Source organism: Mobula birostris, chromosome 13, assembly GCF_030028105.1.
Source record: "Mobula birostris isolate sMobBir1 chromosome 13, sMobBir1.hap1, whole genome shotgun sequence".
In the NCBI taxonomy this organism is placed as follows: Eukaryota; Metazoa; Chordata; class Chondrichthyes; order Myliobatiformes; family Myliobatidae; genus Mobula; species Mobula birostris.
In genome coordinates, this window is record NC_092382.1 from 42,148,472 (window position 1) to 42,157,898 (window position 9,427).

The 9,427-nt window shown below is 43.8% G+C and overlaps 1 pseudogene; it reads left to right on the top strand.

Annotated features, from left to right (window-relative positions):
* The first annotated feature begins 6,806 nt into the window (after positions 1-6,806).
* LOC140207908 (probable G-protein coupled receptor 139) lies at positions 6,807-9,126 on the top strand (annotated as a pseudogene).
* The last annotated feature ends 301 nt before the right edge of the window (positions 9,127-9,427 follow it).

A 9,427-nucleotide genomic window follows, 5' to 3' on the forward strand; every position in this document is an offset into this window, starting at 1 on the left:
CAAAGAGGACACTGGTGAGACTCTGGGTGTTGTGAAGTACCTTCTACAACAATAGGCGACGGGAAGGGCAAGGAACTCTCATGTGAGTTCATTGTTGGGGTAAGTTAAATTACTGGAGGAGCCTGATCATTTACGAGTAGAAGTATTGCTGAACCTGTTGCTATGGGACCTGACGCTCCTGTCACTCCTTCCGGACAGCAGCATGGAGAAGTGAGCATCACCTGGGTGATGGGCGTCCCTGATGTTGAATGCTGCTTTCCTGTGATTTCACTCCTTGTCGATGTTTTCAGCGGTGGGGAGGGATGTACATCTGATGGACTGGCTGCATCAACAACTTTCCATTGTTTATTCTAATCAAGGAACTTGGTGTTTCCATACCAGACAATGATGCAACCAGTCAGGGTCCTCTCCACTATACTACTCTAGAAGTTGGCCTAAGTTCAGGTGACATGCTAAATCTGTACAAACCGACGTAGTATAGACGGTAAATGTTGCTCAGTCTTTCCAGGATATCGGCGGACAAATTCTTCTCCTCTGAGCCTCTACACTAAAGATCCCAGTCAATATGGGGGATATTATAGTTACAGATGAAAATATACTCCAAGGTCAGGCCTTCTTGTCAGAACCGGGAAGCAGGGGTAACAGATTCACCACAAGCTTCAATTTAATCATGGTGTGTTTATGATGTTTCCATTTTTATTTACACTGTATGGATAAAATTGCCTGGGATTCCTGTCAATACGCTTCACTCTAGTCATTTCCTCATCTCTATTCACTCTCGCGATTCACAATTTGACTTGCTTGTTGATTCCTCATATTCCTCCGAGACCCAGTACAATTTCAGCATCCCAAACTTTACATTGTCTTCACTTCTCTCTCTCTCTCTCTCTCTCTCTCTCTCTCTTACACACACACACACACACTCCCTGCAGTAAAGACAATGATATTTTGTTGTTATATGTAAAACAGTTACAATTGTGCTACTGGAAGATAGTTCATGACGTCAGAGAGAAAGAGAACCTACAGGTTGAGAAAGAGGAGAAAACGAGTGTGAATGAAAGGACAGGTTATGACAGGAGCAGGAGTGGTTGTTACTGACGAAAGTATACCACATGATCAGGCAGTTTTGTTAGAACAGGGAAACAAGGGTAACAGATTCGCCACAATGTTCAATGTAATCGGGGCGTGAGGTAAGGGACAAGGTGGATTTCTCTGGGACGCTGAAGCAAGTGATGCCGCCGGAATCAGCTGTAAGCAACTGGTTTATTGCTCTAACACAAAACACACAAAATGTTAAAGGAACTCAGCAGACCAGACAGAAAATATATAAAAGAGTAAATTATGATAGTGTGTGTTGTTTTCTATTTCCAGCATCAGCAGATTTTCTCCCGTTTTCGTTCTATAAGTCTGTTCATCACATTGTTTCCATTTATACACAAGTGGCTTTACAGAACAGGGATCGTGAAGACAGTCTGTTTGTAATAATTTACAGTATTTATTTCGAACGTTTAACGAGTTTCAAAATCCGATTCATTGGGTATTTCAGCATATTCTTGATTTCTTCTCGGAATTTGCTCTGGGTCAGAGCGTAAATAAAAGTGTTGGTGCAGGAACTGAGAATCTGCAGCATTCCCGATATTTCTTCAGTGAGGTAGCGGGGATCTGTCACAGAATAATAAACAAAACTCATTGAAATCCGTTGATAGATGTAAAATGCCTGCCGTGTTATCCAGCACAGTATGAAACTACCGGTTAAGCTGAAGAGCAAAACGATGGATTTGTGTCGGTTCTCCATCTCCCGGTCCTTGTCATTCTCTCCATTCCTTCGTCCCCGGAGCCCCCGGCGGGCTCGGCTGGCTGCTAGAATCTTCCTAACGGTTCGAATATTGAGCAGCAAAATCAGAAAGAATGGGACACAAGGGGTTAAAATGCGGTGAAACATTGCAAATGCCGCCCATGAGGGGGAACTTTTGTAGCTCGATGTATAAACACAATACCAGGGAACACCATCAATTACTACCAAAGGCTCGTATACAAATCCCCAGGGGACACACTCCAAACAGGCCAACACACTCACTGTCCCGATAACCACAGCCGCCGTTCTCTCGGTACAATATTTTGTTTTCAGCTTCTCACAGCAAATAGCCACAAATCGATCGACGGTGAAAGCGACAGTCAGCCAGACAGAGGTCGCGGTGCTCGCAAAAATTAACCATGTACCAAATCTGCACACAGTTGTCATGAACCGGAATGATCGGGAAAAATAACACCAAGCAGTCCACGTCAGCAGCGGATAGGAGATAACTATCAAGAGATCGGTGGCGGCCATTCCCACCATGTAAAGATTGAGGCATTTGGACAGACCGCACTTTCCCCGGGGCACAATCACAACCGCCAGCAGGTTCGCTGAAAGAGAGACAGGGAACAGCAAGCTGAAAAAGTACTGACCGGGGCCAATGCAGCAGTGTGAGGGGATGCTCTAATAACTCAATGATATTGTTGCGCTTAGTCGTGGAAGGGTACAAAGAGGGCGCAGATCTGGACGAGAGAGAGAAGGATTTCACACTGTAAAATAAAATCAATATAATTTGTATACGGATTTATTACTGATGACCGAAATGTGCAGTGTCAGCGGAAAGTTGAAAATGGGTTATTACTTCCTCAGAGTCCATACTGGATGGAACATTTTCTAACGGCACCTCCGCGTATCGTGTGCATAAAGTGAATAAATCCGCATCCTGACTGCGGGATACTTCCGTGAGACAATCATCAACTTCCATGGCGCTCCCTGTCAGGACAACCGAAGGACGGTACAAAAATATACGGGAAATACGGAAACACGCAACCAGACAAAACAGAATATGTGGAATAAACTGTTAAATTGTATCTCCTCATAAACGTTCTCAGAGGGGCCCCTGAAAAACCTCTTAAAATTTCTCTTTCCATTCAAGCAGATTGGGGTTTAGTGTTTAAAGTATTTCCCAGTCTCTTTCTTAATCCAGCATTTGCCAGCTCAGTGACTTTACGACAGAGCATTGACTGTTACCACAATTACAACGCAATCTGACACAACGTGAGAGAGAGATATGAATATGACACCTCCCATTGAAACCATCACAGGGAAGCTGGGCAGAGGAATTCATCGTCCAGTAGCCAACTCAGTGTCGCTTTTAGATAACTGGATCGGTGTGAGATGTAGATATAATATAATACATTTTAGAGTATTGATAACTATGAAGCCACACGTCGGTTCGGTTATGATAATTGGCTCAGCAACGACTTCGCTGAGTTGTCCATCAACTGCTTCACAGTCAGTCACAGCGCACACATTTATTAAAAATCCACAAGTTTAATGCTGCAACGTGGAACTCCTCATATTTACAGAAGTGTTTCTACCAGTCAATGGTTTGATTATTGCACCTCACACGACCGCTCACATACAAATGCAGACAGTCAATCGGCATAAACACCGGATGCAGCGTAAACACAATATTTGCGATTTCAGTGCAGCCGCTACCGGACCAAAAGCACAGAAACCCGAACATCACACTGTTGAACCGAAGCAGCTGGGAGAACTCTGCCTGATCCGTTGAATTCCAGTATCGCTGAATTCCAGCATCGGTTTGTTTTTAGATCTAGATCCCCAAATCCACTTTCCCGGTGTTCATTACATTCCTGAAATGTGGAAGACTGGGAAAAGACATGCGGCAGTGGAATCCAGCGACAGAAACAATCACAACATTGGAATTGAACTTCAGTTCCCACCTACAGAGGCTGAAACGGCGGCTTACCGGGAATTCCAACGGCTGAAATAAAAGGGTAGTAAACTTCCCCTATTCTCAAGATGACTGGATACCCCATTTCAGTGAGAACCTGACCTGTCGCTCCTGAATTCACAGCTCCAGCAGAAACTCTGCGCTGATGTATTCAAGACGTTCCTGATTTATACAAAGGATCAGTCTCCAGAGATACCTCTGACTAACTTCATGAGTTAAAATTACTTGAACAAACACTTTAAATCAACACCATTGACTCTGATGTAAATATTGGGCAGTTTGAAGAGAAATATATCAAAATTCTTGGGTGTTACGTCAGCTGTGACTCCTTTGGTGGAAATAATGTCGATGCCTGAGTTTTCTCTCGGAGCAGCCGATTTACAGCGTTCATGCTTTTGTTCATCAGCAAACAGATTTCACCGATACCGTGCTTCTGTCCCTTCGATTTCCCATTTTCAACTGTCCTATTGTGCTTCAATTCCCTCCTGCCCCTACCCCCCCCACACACACACAGACACACACACACACACACAGACACACACACACACATACACACGCACACACACACACACACACACAGACACACACACACACACACACACACACACACACACACACACACACACACACACACACACACACACCTCACTGCATGCATCCTCGTATTCCGTATTTTGATCCTCTGAGAAAGATAGCAGCTGCCTACTCTATTTCCGAATCGTATCAACATCTCAGTCTTCGTTTCTCTTCTGGTATTCTGCGAAGAACAAATCAAAATTGTGCAACTTCTCCTTTCCAGAGATTCGGCATCCTTCCCATAACGGGGCGACCGAAATTAAATACAATATTCCAGAAGTAACCTGACCAACGTTTTATGAAGCTGCAGCATTACTTCCTGACTCTTGAACTGAAACTCTTTATTAAAAAGGCAAAAATGTCACACACCTGGGGCAGTGGAGGGCAGTGACATATCAGTGTGATGCTACAGAAATGGAAATGAGGACAGAGAAAACGAGGGGCATGGAGGTGACAGACGGACCAAATGAAACATTTGCACAAGACTTCACAGTGGAAAGCACAAGCTGTGCGCCAGATGTTTAAGGCTGTGAGGGGGCAGACGTGAGTGCAATGCCTATAACAAGGAGAGTGTCCACAAAAAGCTGGAAGGCCTACGGGTGCACGAGTCAGCTGGACCCGATGAACTGCACACTAGGGTTCTGAAGCAAGTAGCGGTCAAGATTGTGTAGACATTAGTAATGATCTTTCAAAGTTTAAGTAGACTCTGGCAGAGGACTGGAAAATTGAATATGTCACTCTACTGTATACTAAAGCAAGAAGGCAGCAGAAAGGAAATTATAGATCAATTAGCCTAACAACAGTGATCGCCAAGGTTTTGGAGTCAATTGTCAACGAAGAGGTTGTGAAGCACCTGGACACACAGTACAAGATAGGACGAAGTCGGCATGGTTTCCTAAAGGGAAAATCCTGTCTGACGAACCTGTTGGAACTTCTTGAGGAAATTAAAGATTCGATACTAAAGGGGACATGGACGTGTATAGTTAGACATTCAGAGGGCCTTTGACAAGGTGCCACACATGAGGCTGCTTACCAAGTTAAGGCGCCATGGTATTACAGGAAAGTTACTGGCATGGTTAGAGAATTAATTGATCTGCAGGAGGCAGAGCGTGGCAATAAAAAGATCATTTTTCTGGTTGTCTACTGGTGTCCAGTTTTCTACAGGGGTTAGTGTTGGGACCGCTCCTTTTTATGCTGTATCTGAATGATTTAAAAGGTGGAATAGATGGTAGATGATACGAAGATTGGTGGAGGAAAAGGTAGTGTTCAGGAAACGGGTAGGCTGTAGGGGGACTCAGACAGATTAGGAGGATGGACAGTCGCTGCCTCCTACAATTCCACTGCGTCCACTTTAGGTACCGTATGTTCAATATCCTCAAGAAATTCCGACCATGCCGACATTTCCCTATCTTGTGCTGTGTGTCCAAGTACTTACTAACCTGACATGTGCTGATCAGAAACTTTCTTAATTTCCACCAACATCATATTCATTTGTTCGTAATGGTCCAACTGTTTGCAATATCCTGAACCCACGCTGACTCTGACAACCCTACTGTTGCTGTCCTCCCGTCTGTGGGGATTTGGGACCTGGGTCAGTCTTTCTATCTGTCGGACACCAACCTGAATACAATGAAAATAATAAACATATGTGGTTTAGTGTAACAGTCATACTGGAAATGTATAGCTGGGACTGTGGAACTGATGAGTTGTTAGTGCCTCTGTGCTTTGAAACACACGTTGTGTGTGAGGTTGAATCAGCTGCTCTTTACCTTGTGCCTGGACAGGAGGGAATATCAGAGTCGATTGCACACTTTCTCCGGGGGCAGAAGAAGGAAACTGAGTCAATGGGTGGGAGGTAAATGTCCGACGGTTGTGTGAAGTGGTCGGCTTATAATAGTCTACCGCCGCATCTCAAAAATCAGCGAGAGTTTTGCAACTCTTCGTGTGTGCTGACTTTAACTTTAGAATATATTCTATCTTTATTCGTATTTATGTATCTGTGTGTCTGTGGGACGGGTGTTCAAGAGAGAGTTGAATCACTCAAGGACTGTTCAAACTCGGAAATCGCAGGGACATAAATTAGGGGTCTTACGGTGTCAGTGAAATCGGTTTACAGATGAATAATTGGCCAACAAAAGCATGAACCCTGTAAATGTGGCTGATCCGAGAGAAAGCTCAGACTTTGTCATTATTTCCAACAACTGCGTCACTGATGAAGTATTGCCCAATAATTTTGATATTTGTTTTTTTCTTTAGAGTGCCCAATGTTTACATCAGAGTCAATGATGTTGAATTAAAATGTTTATTCAAACAAATGTAACTAATGAGATTAGTCAGGGGTATAACCGTATCTCTGCAGAATGATCCTTTGTATAAATGAGGGACATTTTGAATGCATCTGTTCAGAGTTTCTGCTGTAAATTGAGCAACAGAAGTCAGATTCATACTGGGATGATGTATCCAGTCATTTTGCGAATCGGAGAAGTTTACTATCCTTTTATTGCAGCCTTTGGAGTTCCCGGTAAGCCGCGTGTTAGCTGCCGTAGGTAGGAACTGAGGTTGAATTCCAATTTAATGATTGTTTCACTCATTGGATTCCGCTGCCACATGACCAGTCCCAGTCTTCTGCACTTCAGGAATGGAAAGGAAACAGGAATGTGGATTTTAGGATCTGGATCTAAAACACACTCCGATGCTGGAATTCAGCAATTCCGCCAACATTTGTAGAATTCAACATCTCAGGCAGAGCTCTCTCAACTACTTCTGTTCAATAGTGTGATGTTCGGGTTTCTGTGCTTTCAATCCGGTAGCGGCTGCACTGAAATTGCATTTTTATACAGCCCCCGAACGTTATACCGATTGATTGTTTGCATTTGTATGTGAGCGGTCGTGTGAGGTGCAATAATCAAAGCGTCAACTGTTAGTATCACTTCAGTAAATGTGAGGAGTTCTATGTTGTAGCATGAAACTTGAGGATTTTTAATAAATGTATGCGCTGAGACTGAATGTGAAGCAGTTGATGGATAACACAATGAACTTGTTGCTGAGCCAAATATTACAATCGAAGTCGTGATTCATAGTTATCCATACTGTGAAAGGTGTCATATTATATACACATCTTACAAGGTTACAGATAGCTGACTGTGACACCGAGTTTGCTACTGGACATTGAATTCCTCTTCCCTTCTTCCTTATGCTGGTATCAATGGGAGGTGTCATATCTCTCTCTCTCATGTTGTCTCAGACTACGCTGTAACTGGTATGTTCTGTTGTAAAATCAGTGAGGTGGCAGATGCTGGAATTGGAAATAAATATGGAGAAAGATGGAAGCAGTAAGACCCAACGAGCTTGAGTGGAAAGAGAAATCTTAACATGGTTGTTAGAGGCCTCTCTGAGAACATTTATGAGAAAAGACACTTTTACCGGTTTTCTGCATACTTTGTTTTCTCTGGATGAGTGTTTTCAGCATTTCCTGTTTCACCTTCCATCCCTCTGCCGTCCTGTCGTTAACACGGATCGCCATGGAAGTTGATGATTATATAATGAAAGTATCCCGCCATCAGAGTCCGGAATTATTCATTTCATGCCTACGAGATGCGGAAGGCGCCAGTAGAAAATGTTCCATTTAGAAGTAATGACTCTGAGGAGATTATTACCCAGTTTTAGCTTTCCGAAGCCACTTCATATTGCGGTCATCATTCAGGAATCCCTGCGCAGATCATATTGATTTTTATCTTCCGCCAGTTCTGCGCTGCCTGTGGACCGGTCTACCACTAAATAAAAAGTAAATATTACAGGGTCAACTCCCACTGCTGCATTGGCTTCTGCTTAGTATTTTTCAAACTTGCTGTTCTGTGTCTCTCTTCCAGCGAACCTGCTGGCAGTTGTGATCCTGTCCCGGGGAAAGTGCGGTCTGTCGAGATGTGTCACTCGCTACCTGGTGGGAATGGCCGCGGCCGATCTCCTGGTCGTTATCTCCCTTCCTCTGCTGACGTGGACTGCTTGGATTTAGCTTCGCCAATCTTTCCTGTTCATCACTCCTGTGTGCAGACTCGCTGTATGGTTAGTTTTTGCGAGCACTGTAACTTCCGTCTGGCTGACTGTCGCTTTTACTATCGATCGATTTGTGGCTATTTGCTGTGAGAAGCTGAAAACAAAATATTGCACCGAGAGAACGGCGTCTGTGGTTATCGGGACAGTGAGTGTGCTGAACTGTTTGCAGTGTGTTCCGTGGGTCTTTGCATACGGGCCTTTGGTAATAATTGATGGTATTCCCTGGTATTGTGTTTATACACCGAGCTACAAAAAGTCTCCCTCATGGGCGGCATTTGCAAAGTTTCACCGTCTTTTAACCCCTTGTGTTCCATTCTTTCTTATTTTGTTGTTCAATATTCGGACAGTGAGGCGGATTCTTGCGGCCAGTCGAGCCCGCAGGAGGCTCCGGGGACAAAAGAGTGGAGAGAATGACAAGGACCAGGAGATGGAGAACCGACGCAACTCCATCATTTTGCTCTTCAGCATAACCGGTAGTTTCATACTGTTGTGGTTAACAAGGCAGGTATTTTATATCTATCAGCGGATTTCAATGACGTTTGTCTATTATTCTGTCACGGATCCCCGTTACATCACAGAAGAGGCATCGGGAATGCTGCAAATTCTCAGTTCATGCACCAACACTTTAATTTACGCCCTGACTCAGCGCAAGTTCCGAGAAGAACTCTGGAATATGCTGAAATTCCCATTCAATCAGATTTTGAAACTTATTAAACGTTAGAAATAAATGTGTTAAAGTATTGCAATCCAGCTGCCTTCATGATCCCTATTTGTAACCCCACTCGTGTGTAAATTGAAACAATGTACTGCACAGAGTTACAAAACAAACACGAGAAAATCTGCAGACACTCGAAATAGAAAACTACACATACACAGACAGTTTACTCTTTTCTATAATTTCTGTCTGATCTGCTGAGTACCGCCCGCATTTTGTGTGTGTTTCGTTCGAGTTACCAACCAGCTGTTTACAGTTTACAGCTGATTCCGATGGCATCACTGACTGCAGTGTCCCAGAGAAATCC